Genomic DNA, 17821 nt, shown 5'->3' with positions numbered 1-17821 from the left:
CTGCACTCCAGCCTGGGGAAGAGAGTGAGACCCTGTCTCAAGAACAAAATAACAAAATCCAAACAAAGGAAATGATTCTTTATCGGTAGCACACAAATTCAGTCAGGAATTATGGTGACGCTGGATAACTACAGTTGTCCACATAGGTGGCTGCAATAATGACACCTTTGCTTTCTGATGGTTCAGTGTATGCCAAGTTTTTTCAAACACGAAGTTATTATTACTATTATTTTTTAGAGACAGGGTCCTGTTCTGTTACCCAGGCTGGAGCACAGTGACAAAATAATAGCTTACTATAACCTTAAACTCCTACACTCAAGGGATCTTCCCACCTCAGCCTCCCAAGTAGCTGGAACAACATGCTGGCTGTTTTTAATTTTTTGTAGCAATGTGGTCTCACTGTGTTGCCCAGGCCAGTCCTGAATTCCTGGCCTCAAGCAGTCTTTTTACGTAGGCTTCCCAAAGCACTGGGATTACCAGTGTGTGCCACTGTGCCTGGCCCAAGCACAAAATTAATACAAATTTGTATAAAATTACCTTCAGGCTATGTATGTAAGGTGTAGATAAAACGTAAATAAATTTCATGTTTAAACTTGGGTGGGTATAGGTAAATACTGCAAAATATGAAGAAAAAAAAAATCCAAGGCTGGGTGCAGTGGCTCATGCCTGTAATCCGAGCACTTTGGGAGGCTGAGGCAGGTGGATACCTGAGGGCAGGAATTCAAGACCAGCCTGGCCAACATGGTGAAACCTCATCTCTACTAAAAATACAAAAAATTGGCTAGGCGTGGTGGCAGGTGCCTGTAATCCCAGCTACTCGGGAGGCTGAGGCAGGAGAATTGCTTGAACCCTGGAGGCGGATGTTGCAGTGAGCAGAGATTGCACCATTGCACTCCAGCCTAGGCAACAAGAGTGAAACTCCAACTCAAAAAAAAAAAAAAAAAAAAAAAAAAATCAAAACATTTCTGGTCCCAAGCATTTCAATTAAGGGATACTCAAGCTGTATTTGTTTAATGGCTACATAGCAGGCATACTGACCAGTCTGAGAGGGTCATCCTTTAACACAAAGATCAAGTTCCTGCTGAGATGAGACAGTGGGAGATGATAAAATTGTACCTTCAAAGTAAATGTGTAGCCTATATGCTGACGATAACCACTCAGAAAACGTGATGGGAAAAATACCTCACTTACAGTGGCAGCAAAAAATCATAAAATTCCCTGGGTAGATTTCTTCACATTGTCCACAAAAACACATTCTGGATAAAGAGCTAAGGAAAAAAAAAAAACCCGCAAAGCTATAAAGTGCTAGAAGAGAAAAATTGGAGAGTATTTTTATGATCTTTGAGGAGGAATGAATGACCTTCCTAAGCAAGAAACAAAACCCAAATCACAAATGAAAAGATCTAATGATATGACTGAATAAAAATGAAAAACCACTGTAAACAAAGGCAAACGACAAGCAACAGATGAAGAGGAAATATTTACAATATTTATAACAAGCAAAGGATTAATACCCACAACATATTAAAAAAATTCGGCCAGGCTAACTCCTGTAATCCCAGCACTTTGGACAGCTGAGATGGGCGGATCACCTGAGGTCAGGAGTTCTAAACCAGCCTAGCCAACATGGTGAAACCTTGTCTCTACTAAAAATACAAAATTAGCTGGGCGTGGTGGTGGGCACCTGTAATCCCAGCTACTCAGGAGGCTGAGGTGGGAGAATCATTTGAACCCAGGAGGCAGAGGTTGCAGTGAGCCAAGATCACGCCACTGCACTCCAGCCTGGGCAACAAGAGTGAAACTCCATCTCAAAAAAAAAAAAAAATCAACAAATAAATATAAAAAACAAAACAAATCAGTTAAAACAAGGGGCAAAGAATATAAACCAGCCAATCACATAAGAAATACAAATTTTCACTGGGCATATGAACAGATGATTTTAGGGAAATAGATTTTTAGTTGTGGTTTTCAGATTTACACTCAGCTTTAGAACCACCCAAACAAGAGTATTAAATCACAGGCTGCATTCTCTGCCTTTAGAAAGTAAAAATAAAATCATAGGCAAAGGGTGGTCTTCAGGGAAGTGAGCTTCCCAGAGAGTTAGAAAAGTACAGGCAGAGTCATTGTTCAAGGACAGCTGAACATGTTAAGTTTGTTTCAAGAGCCAGAACACAAGGTTGATAATATCACTGTAGACAGAAACATGGCTTGTGTGTGTAAAGGTCTTCTTAAAAGGTGGTAAAAACCCAGGGTATAGCGAGATTAAAGCACGGAAAGACTTGAACTTTTCCACACCTGGTTTCGCTCCCCTTGGGTGCATAGTGTGCCCCACCCTGAGGCCTGGGGACCTGGGAAAGCTGCTTGGAGACACCCACCTTTGCTCCATGCAGCCAATCCACTGCGGATAAGATTTTATTTCGTCAGCTAGTTAAATCCAGACCTTAATTTTTTCTACATTGAGTGTGTATGTTTTCTATGTGTTCTCATCCTATCATCTAATAACTACCTGAAATGCTGCGTTTGTCCTAATTAATCTGAGAAATGCAAATCAAAATGCACTACAACAAGCCTAAATTAGAGTACGTCTATTTTTGTTTAATTGATCAGAGAAATATTTAAAATACTTTTGTGTGTGTGTGTGTGACGGAATCTTGCCCTGTCACCCAGGCTTGAGTGCAATGGTCAGGCTGTTCTCAAACTCCTGACCTCGTGATCCACCCGTCTTGGCCTCCCAAAGTGCTAGGATTACAGGCATGAGCCACTGCACCCTGCCTTAAAAGACTTATAAATACCCAATGTCGGCAAGAGGTAGGGTAAAGTACATTCTAATAAACTGTTGGTAAGAACATTATTAGTAAAACCGTTTGGAGATCCAGTTTGGCAGTATCTCTTAAATACCAAATGTTTTTTCCCTTTGACCTAACAATTAAAATTTAGGAATATGTGAACATTTTTTATGCTACATGGATGAAGATTTCCTTGCAATGTTATTTTTGCTGAAAATCAGAAGCAACCTAAAAAGGGCCATTAATAAGAAATGATGAAATTAACCACAGCATATCCGTGCTGATTTAGTTTATGTTCTCTCAGAATCAGACCTTGTAAGCAGGATTCAAGTGCAAGATGTTTGGGAAGCGTAAGCAGGGAAATGGGGACGTGATACAGGGAAGGGCAGGCAATCAATGAAGGGTGTGATATTAAGCTAGTTGTAAAGATAAGCAACTAGAGTTTCATCTTTTAGGGAAATTCCAAAAACAGTGCAAAGCACATGTCTCAGAATTAACCTAGCCAAGGAGTCAGGGAGCTGGAGTATTTATACTCCTACAACTTTTAGTTATTGGCTAAATGCTGTCTTCCAGAGACCTATTAATTCCCAAGTACTTCCAGACAACCATCCGTGGGCAAACTAATTCCAGTGGCTGGAGGGAGACATCTAACAATGGTATGGTTTGGCTCTGTGTCCCCACCCAAATCTCATCTTGAATTGTAATCTGAGATTGGGGTGTGGCCTGGTGGGAGGTGATTGAGTCATGGGGGCAGACTTCTCCTTTACTGTTCTTCTGATAGTGTTCACATGAGATCTGGTTGTTTTGATAAGTGTCTGGTGCTCCTTCCCCACCAGGGACTCTATCACTCTCTCTCTCCTTTCTCTCTCCCACTGCCATGATCGTAAGTTTACTGAGGCCTCCCCAGCCATGCAGAACTGTGAACCTCTTTTGTTTATCTCAGGCAGTTCTTTATAGCAGCGTGAAAATGGACTAATGCAAACAAGATGGAGGGACTGGCCACTGGAAGTCAGGCTGTTACATGTGGAAATGATAAGAGTTTCTAAGAGGATATGTGCATAACACAGACAGTGTCTGCTACACATGCTAACAAATACAAAGAGGCCATTAAGAGGAACGAGGCATCCATGCAACAAGCTGGACTAAGGAGCAAATAATTAGATATCAAATGCTTCTATTTTTTTTGAGACAGAGTTTCACCATTGTTGCCCAGGCTGGAGTCCAATGCCGCCATCCCAGCTAACTGCAACCTGTGACTCCCAGGTTCAAGCAATTCTCCTGTCTCAGCCTCACAAGTATCTAGGATTACTGGTGTGAGCCGGCTAATTTTTCATTTTTAGGAGAGACAAGGTTTCTCCATGTTGGTCAGTCTGGTCTCAGACGACCTTAGGTGATCTGCCTGCTTCAGCCTCCCAAAGTGCTGGGATTAGAGGCATGAGCCACCATGCCCAGTCAAAATGCTTATTTTAGCAATACAAATATACATCAAATTATCCATAGTGGTTATCTCTTAAAAAAAGGCTGAAGGATGTGAATTTTCATTTTTTATTTTATACCTTTTTTGGGTTTTGTTTTTGCAACAAGCCTATAGAATACTTTTTAAATTAAAAGAAACAAGGAAAAAAATGAGAAAACGTTTATGAGGAAATAAGAAAAAGGCAAGGAAATAGAAAACACATTCATTAGTTTAGTCATTCCACAAATTTGTATGACGTGCCTTCTATGCAGAGGCTCCACATTAGGGGCTGGCTACAGTGGCCAGTAAATACTTTCCTAATGAGTGTATTAGACGCAACCTAAGAGTCACCTCTTGCAAGTTCTTGGCATTTCTGGAAAGTTAGGCTTTTTTCCCCCTTGAAGCAGTCGTGCCATTCCTAAAGCTTATGAAGCTAAATGTTTATGCTTTTTGGAGGTTTCTAGGTCCAGTTAAAAGGGAAAAAAGCACAAAGCTTTAGAATACATGTGAATATGCTTTAAAAAGTTGAAAATACTATGTACATAGTAAATTGTGATTGTTTTCATATGTATCCTGATCAGAAGGGAAGCATTCATTGACAAGTCAAAAGGGTGGTGGCTTTTTCATCTGCTTGAGAATTTTAACTGTATTTTCCAGGTACAGTTCATAAGCATTTGTGCTATGTGTTAGCAATTCTTCTTCTTATTTTTTTTGAGGCAGACTCTTTGTTGCCCAGTGCAGTGGCATGATCTCCAGCCTCAGTCTCCTGAGTAGCTGGGACCACAAGTGCAAGCCACCACGCCCGGCTAATTTTTGTATTTTTTTTTTTTTTTTTGTAGAAATGGGGTTTTGCCATGTTGCCCAGGTTGGTCTTGAACTTCTGAGCTCAAAGTGATCAGCCCACCCTGGCCTCCTGAAGTGCTAGGATTACAGGTATGAGCCACAACACCCAGCCAGCAAATTCTTTCTGGGAAAAAAAAAAATCTGTATTCCCCTTTCCTGAAATCAAAGATGCCAACTCTGTGGAAAAGATGAATGCATACGGAGAGCCCCTTTTAGTTCTCAAACATTGACCTCTACGACTTTCGTTATTTCCTGTTGAAAACCTTAAGAATTGTCTTTGGCCAGGCACAGTGGCTCACGCCTGTAATCTCAGCACTTTGGGAGGCTGAGGAAGGTGGATCACCAGGTTAAGAGATGGAGACCATCCCAGCTAACATGGTGAAATCCTGTCTCTACTAAAAATACAAAAAATTAGGTGGGCATCATGGTGTGTGCCTGTAGTCCCAGCTACTTGGGAGGCTGAGGCAGGAGGATTACTTGAACCTGGGAGGTGGAGGTTGCAGTGAGCCAAGATTGTGCCATTGTACTCCAGCCTCGTGACAGAGCGAGACTCCGTCTCAAAAACAAAACAAAACAAAACAAATCCACTTGCCTTGGCTTCCCAAAGTGCTGGAATTATAGGCATGAGCCACCATGCCCAGCCAAAAACCTTAAAAATTTAAGAGGGGGTATCTGGTGGCCTTGGGTGAATTGCTTCAACCCCTTTGCTCTTCAGCTTCCTCATTCTGAAGATGGAGATAACAGTGGACACTCACAGGGACCTTAGAGGACCAAGGGGAAAGTGGAAGAGAGCACAATGCAGAGCCCAGAGCAAGTGCTCAATTTGCATTGGGCCCTGTCCTTTCCTGCTGGTAAGAGCCCCTTCCTGATCTCAGTAAAAAACTATCAAAGAAGCTCCTGAATGAGTATTGCCCCACCTTCTGATGAGATCTCTGTGGCAGACAGACTCTAAGGTGACTGCTGATGGCTTCCTGTCTCCTCGCGTCCACACCTCTGCGTAATCCCCTTCCCTTAAACCAGAGATAGAACCTGTCATGTGCAAAGGTAAAGGCGTGTCACTCCCTTAATTAAGTTACATTATATGGCAAGGCAAAGGGATTTTGCATTTTAACTAAGGTCTCAAATCAGTTCATTTTGAGTTCATAAACAGGGAGATTATCATGGGTGGGCCTGATTTAGTCAGAAGAAAGCCCTTTAAAGAGTGACTAGGACCTCTCTGAAGTCAAAGAAACTCTCCCTGCTGGCAATCTTGAGGATGTAAGCTGCTATGGGGTGAGAGAACCTAACAGAGAGGGTCACATGGCGATGAACAGTAGGCAGCCCCTAGGAGCTGTCAGTAGCCAGCAGGTAAACTGAGACCTCAGTCCTATAGCTGCAAAGAGATTAATTCTATCAAGAACCAGAGGGATCTTGGTAGTAGATCCTTCCCCAGCCAAGCTTCTGATGAGACTGCAGCCCTAGCCAACACCCAGCCTAATGAGATGCTGAACGCAGAGAACCCAGCTGATCCCCAGAAACAGTGAAATAATGAGTATGTTGTTTTAAGCTCTAAGTTGTGCAACTTGTTATACAACAGTAAAAAAACAAATACAATCTCCTCCAGCTCTTCTGCTTTATATTGAGATCATAATAAAAAGAATTACAAGGTGACGAGAATAATGAAAGAATACAAGGAGAAGGAAGAGAAATAGGAAAATTTTATTGAATACTTATTAGGCACATCAGTCAAGGTCCTGAAAGGAGACTAATGGAACACTCAAATGGTAAAGTGAAGAAAATTTAAAATAGGAATGATATGCAGAAGTGTGCATAGGATTAGGGTGCTCAAAAAGGAATGCTGAGGCCATTAGCATCTCTAGGTCTGAAAGAGTAAGAGGAGAGAGCAGAGTTAATGGGACTCTTATGGAGCTTCTTTGAGGAAGAGAGCTGCCTGACAGTGGCTGGGGATGGAGGTAGAGGTATGCAGCCTCTGTTGAAATGGTGACCCAGCATTGTGAAAGCCAGGGAATAAACACTCTGGGCTCTTTCTTATTCTTCTGAGTAGCCAATGTCTTCTGCCAGTAACTCCTTTGGGTGAATCCAACCAGAAGCCAGAGAGCAAAGGACACTGGGTGATACAGTCTTAGAGGCTGGTCTCTTAGGGCACAGAGCAGGGATGAAGAAATGGATATAGAATGGAACTGGAAGGGCAAATGGAGAGTGATGAAACTTCATGGATTAGCTCATTGATTTTCATGACTTTTGGTGAATTGAAGCACAGCAATGTTAAGTAACTTGCCCAAGGTAAGGTAACTAGGAGGTGGTAGAACCAAGCTCAGAATCCAGGCAGATCTAGCCCTAGAGCCTGGACTCTTTTTTTGAGACAGAGTCTCACTCCGTCACCCAGGCTGGAGTGCAGTGGAGTGATCCCGGCTCACCGCAACCTCCACTTCCCTGGTTAAAGCAATTCCCCTGCCTCAGCCTCCCAAGTAGCTGGGATTACAGGCACACATCATCACCCCCAGCTAATTTTTTTTTTGTATTTTTAGTAGAGATGGGGTTTCACCATGTTGGCCAGACTGGTCTCGAACTCCTGACCTCAGGCAATCCACCCGCCTCAGCCTTCCAAAGTGCTGGGATTACAGGCATGAGCCAACGAGCCTGGCCAGAGCCTGGACTCTTGACCACTACAAACACAGTTCTCAGGACCCCATGTCTCCGCTGCCTTTCTATTCTGGGTTTTCCTTTGAAGCCAGACAATCCTTTCTACTGTCAGCGGCAGTGCTGGTCTGGCACCTCTTCTCTGTCTGGCCGTATTCCCATTATCGAAGTCAAATGCTAGCATCTTGCTTGTGGTTGACAAGAATGGACTCTGTCATCAACATGTGTGACCAGATGAGAAAAGAAACCAGCCTTTTCTCATGAGATTTCCAGGCTAGTTGTTTGGGACCAACAAGATCAGAACTCTCCAATGTTTTAAGAACCATGAAGCACAGCCTTTGACATTTCCTCTCAGGCATCCCCAAATTACTTCAAAGTGTTTGTTCACACCTGGCAGGCGGGCAGGAGAGGCAGCGAGAAAGCCATCTGTGGAGATTTGCAGCCCTCACTTTCATCGGCAAAGCCTCCCCCTCTGAAGACATGATGAATTCAGCTATTTTGGGAGCAGGGATTATAGATGTGACCCGCCTGGCTCAGCTCTGAGTAACTGCCTAGAATTCTTGACAATAGCAAAAAGAAAGGAGAATGAAAGTTAAAAAAACAAAAAAAAAAACCCTCACAGTATAGTTCACAAACCTGCCAAATGCTTGATTAGCTTCTTTATAGGTCCACAGTTGACTTTCTTCCAGAAAATGTCCCAGGAGAACAGCAAGGATATGGGATCTGGGGAGACAGAGGTCTTGGTTCTGGTCCCAGCTCTGCCACGTTTTAGCAGTGTGACCTTGGGCAAGTCATTCATTTGGTAAACGTTTATTGAGGGCTTTATCCTTGAGAATCATGGAAATGAAAGACACAGTTCCTGCCTTCAGTGAGTACACAGAAAATTGAGTAGAAAAAGATATAAGTAAGTAACTGTATCACAGTGTGATAAACGCTAAGACAGAGGTCCCCTGAGAGAAGCCTAGAAGAGGGGTACCTAGCTCAGCCTGAAGGTATAGGCAGGAAGTCTCCTAACCTCTCTAAGTTTCAGTTCCTCAGCTGTAAAACAGGGAGCTTTTATATATTTCTGAAGGGAGCTGATAGAATGAAATACATTTTGTCTCCTAAATGAAGCCTATTCAGTGACTCGTACCTGTTTCTGTTTGTGAAATGAAAGCCTGTCACTCACTGATCTCCACTATCCCTCCACTCAGGACACTTTTTTTTTTTTTTTTTTTTTTTTTTTGGAGACAGGGTCTTACTCTGTCACCCAGACTGGAGTGCCGAGGCACGATTTCAACTCATCGCCCTCCGTCTCCCAAACTCAAGCAATTCTCATTCTACAGCCCCCCGAATAGCTGGGATTACAGGCGTGCGCCACCACTGCCTGGCTAATTTTTGTATTTTTAGTAGAGACGGGGTTTCATCATATTGGCCAGACTTGTGTTGAACTCTTGACCTCAAATGATCCATCCACCTCGGCCTCCCAAAGTGCTGGGATTACAGGTGTGAGCCACCGCGCCCGGACGCAATCAGGACTCTTTAGAGAAAAGGTTCTTGCCTCTCCCTGCTCCTGCCTCAGTTTTCCCCCCACACACTATGTAATTTCTTGGCTACCCACATGATATCCAGATGTATCAAGTACTTTCCTTGTAAATGTGCTAGACTGAGAGAGATGAGATTGACCGTATTGGGAGAGGCAGGGAGCTGCTGGGCAAAAGGAATCAAAACTCAACTAGGGCAAACCAAAGAACAAGGAGGAGAAGTGAGATTCGAAGGGAGGAGGACCAGGAAAGCTGGAGGCCAATTAGACCAGCTCCTGGGAGAATCCCGACCTGTGCCCAGACAAGAACATAGGAAATACCTGATGGCTCCAGAAGATCAGGATTGTTTGACTCTACATGAAGAGGAAGAAAAGCCAGCAGAACTGTTTCTTTTTAGCAGCCAGATTCATTTAGCAAAAGCTCTGTCTTCTAAGGGAACAAAAGCAAAATGAAATTAAGAAGATAACACAGACTTCTTGGATAATTAGGAAGATGATACCACTGCTTGCAAAGGCGTATGCTTTCCTTCAAAGGCAAATCGAAAAGTGCATTCTCATTCATTAATGCCTGCAGGCATTCATTCACTTAGTGCTGGGCACTGAGTGGAATACAAAACTGTACAACACTCAGCTCTTGCCTTCAATTTTGTCTAGTAAACTTTTCAATATAACTGCTTAAAATTTTTTTTTGTAGAGATGGGGACCTTGCTATGTTGCCCAGGCTGATCTTGGACCCTTGGGCTCAAATGATCCTCCTGCCTTTGCCTTCTGAAGTGCTGGTATTACATGCATGAGCCACTATGCCTGGCTTTAGCAAACATTTACTGAGCATCTGCTCTGTGTCAGACACTGGGCTCCATCCCAGGATTTAACTAAATAACTGGGCGTGGTGGCTTATGCCTGTAATCCCAGCACTTTGGGAGCCTGAGGCAGGCGGATCACCTGAGGTCAGTAGTTCAAGACCAACTGGCCAACATGATGAAATCCTGTCATTTTTTTTTTTTTTTTTTTTTGAGACGGAGTTTCGCTCTTGTTACCCAGGCTGGAGTGCGATGGGGCGATCTCGGCTCACCACAACCTCCGCCTCCTGGGTTCAGGCAATTCTTCTGCCTCAGCCTCCTGAGTAGCTGGGATTACAGGCACGCGCCACCATGCCCAGCTGATTTTTTGTATTTTTAGTAGAGACGGGGTTTCACCATGTTGACCAGAATGGTCTCGATCTCTTGACCTCGTGATCCACCCGCCTCAGCCTCCCAAAGTGCTGGGATTACAGGCTTGAGCCACCACGCCTGGCCTTGAAATCCTGTCTTTACTGAAAATACAAAAGTTAGCCAGACATTGTGATGAGTGCCTGTAATCCCAGCTACTTGAGAGGCTGAGGCAGGAGAATCACTTGAACCCAGGAGGCAGAGGTTACAGTGAGCTGAGATTGCGTCACTGCACTCCCGCCAGGGTAATAGAGTGAGACTCCGTCTCAAAAAAAAAAGAAAGAAAGAAAGAAAATGAAATAGAGCACAATTTCTTACCTTAAGGAGAAAATCTGGTGGATTTGCTAATAAAATGTCTTCACACTTCTAATCTTCTAAACATGGACTTGAACAGATATTATTCTTGCCTGTGATTCTGTCAGTTTTCTGGCCCTTGTTGGAAGAATAAATCCTCTGAATTTATTCTAGAGGCCTAGCAGTTCAGCTCTGAGCTTACAGTAGTTGTGACTGAGAGAGAGAAAAAAATGTTCTGTTTCCCTATCTCTCCCCTACAGGTCTAACAATGCACCTGGCTGGATCAGGAACATCCACCTTTTTCTCCAAATGAAGTGTTACACACAGTGAGTCATTTTTCTGGCTTTTTAAAAAGCTTGATTCAAACCTCCAACTTCCCACCTTTTTCTTCCACCTGCTTTGTTTAATAATTAGGCTACTTAATAAATGTGTTTGATGAGGAGGAGGGGCAGGAGGATAGTGATTGTTAGGGCTTCCAAGTCCCTGGGGAATGTAACAGTGTCCTAGGCAAGATTCACTATGTTCTGGGTTGTTCCCTGGGCATCTTGCTGAGTGAAAAGGCCAGAGGCCCTTCCTACTTTAGGGTCCAGGTTTGACTGACCTTGGGTCATTCTGTCCCTACGGGCCCTGGCCCTGCCAAGAAACCAGGTCTTGTTTCTATCTTTTCCTTTTGTTTCTGCTCCTAGTTTAGCTTTCGTTTTTCTTACTTGGATCTTTTACTAACAGCAGATGACCACTGCTTTCAAGCCCCTGCTGGGTTTGGAAGGTAGAGAGCAAACTAGACTGAGTGGAGGTGAGAAAAATAATCCAGGCCAGCTTGTGACGATGCAGAACGATCAGGAGGCCTCACTGGTGAAGCACATTTCAGCAGGAAGGCACCCAAGGTGTGGACCAGGAAAGGAAGTGATAGGAACCTACCCACAGATGAGAAAGAAACAGAGACAGAGAGACAGATGGAGCTGCAGCTGGAGACAGACAGACACACACATGTACAGGGGGCTGGTGGGGAGGAAGAGAGAGAGACTGATTTTCACAGAGACAGGCTATATATACTGGGGGGAAAAAGGAGCCACAGATGTGGGTTCAGATTCCACCTTCGCCATTTACTAGCTATATGTGACTTGCATAGTACTAAGCAGCTCACTTCGCCTTCTCTAGCTTCTCTTTCCTTATCTATAAAATGTAGCTAATAATACCTATCTTGCAGGATCATTGTGAGAACTAGTAATAAAATATGCCAAGTCACGTGCATGCAATAGGCCCTCAATTAGTGGTAGCTGTAGTTTGTTGTTGTTGTTGTTGTTGTTGTTGTTGTTTTGAGATGGAGTTTTGCTCTCGTTGCCCAGGCTGGAGTGCAGTGGCACAATCTTGGCTCACTACAACCTCTGCCTCCCAGGTTCAAGTGATTCTCCTGCTTCAGCCGCCCGAGTAGTTGGGATTACAGGCATGTACCACCATGCCTGGCTAATTTTGTATTTTTAGTAGAGATGGGGTTTCGCCATGTTGGAAAGGCTGGTTTTGAACTCGTGACCTCAAGTGATCCACCCGCTCAGCCTCCCAAAGTGCTGGGATTACAGGTGTGAGCCACCACACTCGGCCTGTAGTTATTTTTTGAATACTTTTTATGTACTAAGTACTTAACTAGGTTTGGGGGATATGGGTAGAAAGTGTGGTGTGACAAATAGGAATAGGCAATGAATGGTTCCAATAACTCTTTTTGGGGTTGCCTGGCAGTGGGCTAGCTTCCTCTTTCCCCAAGAAGAGAGGCTGGCTGTGCTCAACTTCAACTTCCTATGGTACCAGAAGTCCTGAAGACACTAGCTGGGCATTTCGTAGTACTTCTTAAGCTATGGGCCCCTAAGCTCATGTGGATGAGTGTCTGAACCCTAAAATACTTATCCCACCACAGCAAAGGCCCTCTCGAGTTGACCTAGGAAAAGGAAGAGCCACCAGGGGTTCCTCCTCAGATGCTTGATGGTGCATCCAGCTGCACCTAAAAGGCCCACCTCTCTGCAGGTTCCAGGGAGAGCAGAGGACTGGCTACCTGCACCTTTCCTGAGTTTTACCTGCCAACACCAATTACCTTTTGTTTTAAATATACCTTATGGCTAGGTGTGGTTGCTTGTGCTTGTGATTCCTGTGCTCTGAGAGGCCAAGGCAGGAGGATTACTTGAGGCCACGAGTTCAAGACTAACCTGGGAAATACAGCAAGACCCTGCCTCTACAAAAAAAAAAAATTTAAACTAGCTGAGTATGGTGGTATGTGCCTCTAGTCCCAGCTACCCAGGAAGCTGAGGTGGAAGGATCACTTGAGCCCAGGAGTTCAAGGCTGCAGTGAGCTATGATTGAGCTACTGTATTCCAGCCTGGGTGACAGAGCAAGACCCTCTGTCTTTTCCGTAATCAAAGAAACTGCTATTTCTTTGTAAGACCATATCGAAGGGTTTCCCTGACTGAGACATGTGCTGGAGAACTTCAGCACCGCCACGATTTACTGATGGCTCAAGATCATAGAACATCATAATACGGCTTGTGTGCAACTGGATCAATTAAGAGCATGGATCTGAGGTCACTTTACAAACTGTAGGGGTGCTGTACTAATGTTAGTAATGTTAATGTACTAATTAACAAAATGTCTCATGGAGTATGATGACTACATTTATACAGAAGTTGATTGAATGGTTCTCACAGTGTTTTTGTGCAATACCTAGGGAGATATTGTGCACTCTGGAGCAGGGGAAGAGTAACGCTGAGGCTGATACTGTAGGTTGCTATGTCTGCTGTCAAGTGCCTACCATGGAAGGAGCCTTTAGAAAGCCTCGGTGTCTTTTTGCCTCTGAGTGCCTCTGGCAGCTAGCAACCTCTGTCTCCCAAACCACTCGGGTGATTAATCTGAGGTGGTTTTCTTTTTCTTTTTCTTTTGAGACAGAACCTCACTCTGTTGCCAGGCTGGAGTGTAGTGGCGCAATCTCGGATCACTGCAACCTCCACCTCCCAGGTTCAAGCACCTCCTGCCTCAGCCTCCTGAGTAGCTGGGACTACAGGCATGTGCCACCATGCCCAGCTCATTTTTGTATTTTTAATAGAGATGAGGTTTTACTACTGTTTCACCAGGATGGTTTCCATCTCTTGATCTCGTGATCCGCTCGCCTCGGCCTCCAAAAGTGCTGGGATTACAGGTGTGCGCCACTGCGCCCGGCCTAATCTGAGAAGGTTTCTTAACCACATGTATTTCACTGAACCACCAGATCTTACCTGCAGTGGGAGCAGAAATTCCTCCCAATTTCTCCCTGGGCATCCAGGGTCTGAGTGCAGCTCTCCCTGTCACATAAGGAGGATTGACTTGGAGAATATGGGGACAAGTTTAGCATCTTCCTTGCTCCTTAAAACACCCCTCAACTTAACATTTCACTTCTCTGTGCTTCAGCTGACAGTTTGAGAAAAACCAAATTGGTGGTTGGCTGGTTGGGTTTTTTTTTAACCTAACAACAAGCCTGGCTTAGAACTATTCATTCTTCAGCTCCCAATACTGTGTGTCTATAGATAAACAGGCGTATATATTATCTACTTTTGTTTACTTCTCCCCAAATGGAAGTCCATTAATTTCCCAATATATTTTACAGAATGACTTGCCTGTTGCCAGCACTGGGAGGAGAAATTAATCTTTAGTCCCGAGATGTTTAAGTTAGAAAATAATGGGAAATAGAAGAAATAGAAGGACTGAGATGACTCATTTATTTCAGATGCTCACCCTAAACTACTTCAGAAGTGCCAGCCATGAATTAAAACCCAAATTCTGGAAGAATGACCTAAATCACACTTTACCAGAGAGACTCTTTAGTTCCTTAGCAAGAATTGCACTTTATGTCTAGAATGGAAGAGGTTGATGATGGCTTGAGTCAAGTAGCATGAACTTAACTCTATCTGATCTGGGGATAGGGAATCAATATTGTCTCTCTAGAGAGGGCAGAAACCTCTTTAGAAGAAGATAAAGGGAAGCCACAGTCAAGTATAAGATACTGACATCCTGGGCTGGGCATGGTGGCTCACACCTGTAATCCCAGCACATTGGGAGGCAGAGGTGGGCAGATCGCTTTTGGTCAGGAGTTCAAGACCAGCCTGGCCAACATTGTGAAACCCCATCTCTACTTAAAATACAAAAATTAGCTGGACATGATGACAGACACCTGTAGTCCCAGCTACTTGGGTGGCTGAGGCAGGAGAATCGCTTGAGAACTCTAGCCTGGGCAACAGAGCGAGACCCTGTCTCAAAAACAAAAACAAAAAAATTAAAAATTAGCCCGGCATGGTGGTGTGCACCTGTAGTCCCAGCTCCTCAGGAGATTGAAGCAGGAAGATTGCTTGAGCCTAGGACATTGAGACTGCAGTGAGTCCTGTTCGCATCACTGCAGTCCGGTTTGGGCAACAGAGCGAGACTCTGTCTCAAACAAAAAAAAAAAAAAAAAAGAACAAAAAACAAAGATACTGACATCCTGTAATATGTTAGTGCTGAGAAAAAGAGGAGAGCTGGTGGGAAAAGAGCAAAGAGATCTTTTTTGCTCATTGAATCACAGGCCAAACCTGCTCCCCTGTTTATTCTGTGGTGATCTTCCTAACTTAATTTTCCCTAGGTACAAATGAGGTGGCCCTACAGAGATACGTTAACTGATTTCTCTATAAGGTGATCTGAAGTCTAGGGATCTCAGGATGCAATGGATAGTAAAGCCCACGATTGTGGTTTAGGCAAAAATCAGGAGAAGATTCAGGTAAAGGAGTAAAAATTCTCTTTGTTGAAAGTTAATAAGAATTCAGATCTGACTAGCTACTGCAGGGAAGCAACTAATATTACAACATAATAGATGTTGTTAATAATGTTCATTACCTCCTTGGATGCCACCAATAAGTGGCTTTCAATTTTATACATGTATTGTTCAAGCTGTAAATTTGGCCTTGGAATTAACAGGTGGTAAAATCCTGGAACACTTAATAAGGGAGATTGTTTACTTTGTATATAAGTAAAGAGCAGGCTTTGAAGGAATGAAGATTATTTTGTGGGAATGCAAACTGCCATAGCCATTATGGAGAACACTATGGAGTTTCCTCAAAAAACTACAAATTGAGGCCGGGCGCAGTAGCTCACGCCTATGTCTTCGCACTCTGGGAGGCCAAGGTGGGTGGATCACAAGGTCAGGAGGTCAAGATCATGCTGGCTAACACGGTGAAAACCTGTCTCTAGTAAAAATATGAAAAAATTAGCTGGGCGTGGTGGCATATGCCTGTAGTCTCAGCTACTTAGGAGGCTAACGCAGGAGAATTTCTTGATCCCAGGAGGTGGAGGTTGCAGTTGCAGTGAGCCAAGATTGCGCCACTGTACTCCAGCCTCAGTGACACAGCAAGACTCCATCTCAAAAAACAAAAACTAAAAATCGAACTTTCATATGATCCGGCAATCCCCCTACTGGGTATATGCTTAAAGGATATGAAATCAACGTGTCAAAGAGACATCTGAATCCCCATGTTTACTGCAGTACTATTCACAATAGCCAAGACAGGGAGTCAACCTAGGTGTCGGACAACAGATGAATAGGTAAAGAAAATGTGGTATATATACACAATGGAATACAACTCAGCCATAAAAAGGATTAAATCCTATCATTTGCAACAACATGGATGGAATGGAGGACATTGTGTTAAGTGAAATAAGCCAGATAATGAACAGAAAGTTAAATACCACATGTTCTCACCCATATGTGGAAACTAAAAAAGGTTGATCTTAATAGAAGTAAAAAGTAGAACAGAGGATACTAGAGGCTTGGGGAGGTAGGGGAAAGTGGTTATAGGGAGATATTTGTTAAATGATACAAAATGACAGCTAGATAGCAATGAGGAATAAGTTGGAATAAATTCTAGTGTTCTATGGCACTATAGATGACTATAGTTAACAACAGTATATTATATAGTTTCAAATAACTACAAAGATGATATTGAATGTTCCCAACACAAAAATATGATAAATATTTGATGATGCATATAGTCATCAGTGGTGATGAGTGCATATAGTCCTAGCTACTCTGGAGGCTGAGGCAGGAGGACTGCTTAAGTCCAGGAGTTTGAGCTTACAGTAAACTATGAACTATGATCATGCCACTGCACTCCAGCCTGGGCAACAGAGCAAGACCCTGTCTCTAAACCAAACCAAACGAAAAAATAAATGTTCAAGATGATGAATATGCTAATTACCCTGATTTGCTGATCACTATATATGTATTGAAATATCACTATGTATCCCATAAGTATATATAGTTGTGTCAGTTAAAAATGATTTTTAATTAAAAAAATACTTATAAAAAGAAGAGAGAAAAGGAGAGAGAATAGAGAGGAGGGAGGGAGAGAGAAAGAGAGAGAGAGAGAGAGTGCGTGTGTGTGTGTGTGTGTGTGTGTGTGTGTGTGTGTGTGTGTATGTATGTAAGTCTAAACCTAGCCTAACCTAACCTTGGGCTGGGTTACTTAGGTGGGCCCCATGTGAGAGCAGCTTTATGTTGGGTGAGGGTGGTCTTGGGGCTGGTCCTCAGCCTTGCAGATGTGGGATCTCCATCTTATTAGTATCCCTGGCAGTGGGCAGGCTCTAGTAGGGTTGACAGAAAAATACAGGGTGCCCAGTAAAATTTGAATCTTAGATAAACAATGAATAATTTTTAGTATAAATATATCCCATACAATATTTGTTTTGTTTTAGAGACAGAGTCTCTCTCTGTCACCCAGACTGGAGTGCCATGCTGCGATTGTAGCTCACTGCACCCCTGAACTCCTGGGATCAGGAGATCCTCCTGCCTCAGACTCCCAAGCAGCTAAGACTACATGTATATGCCACCATGCCCAGCTGCTAAATTTTTAAATTTTTTGTAGAGACAGAGTCTCACTATGTTGTCCAGGCTGCTCTAGAACTCCTGGCCTCAAGTGATCCTCCTGTGTGGGCTTTCCAAAGTGCTAGTATTACAGGCATGAAACACTGCTCTTGGCCCCAATATTTTTTTTTTTGAGACTGAGTCTTGCTCTGTCACCAGGCTGGAGTG

At 43.5% G+C, this 17821-nt stretch overlaps 1 protein-coding gene across 1 annotated transcript in view; it reads left to right on the top strand.

The window, feature by feature from the left end:
* Positions 1-17821, top strand: part of FUT8 (fucosyltransferase 8) — a 438850-nt gene that overhangs the window by 19865 nt on the left and 401164 nt on the right. The window contains exon 2 of the mRNA XM_010335165.2: positions 11010-11075. The gene's annotated coding sequence lies outside the window, so the exon portion shown is untranslated. The remainder of the gene's footprint in view (positions 1-11009; positions 11076-17821) is intronic.

This window comes from Saimiri boliviensis, chromosome 2, assembly GCF_048565385.1.
Source record: "Saimiri boliviensis isolate mSaiBol1 chromosome 2, mSaiBol1.pri, whole genome shotgun sequence".
In the NCBI taxonomy this organism is placed as follows: Eukaryota; Metazoa; Chordata; class Mammalia; order Primates; family Cebidae; genus Saimiri; species Saimiri boliviensis.
This window is presented reverse-complemented; position numbering and strand designations above follow the sequence as displayed.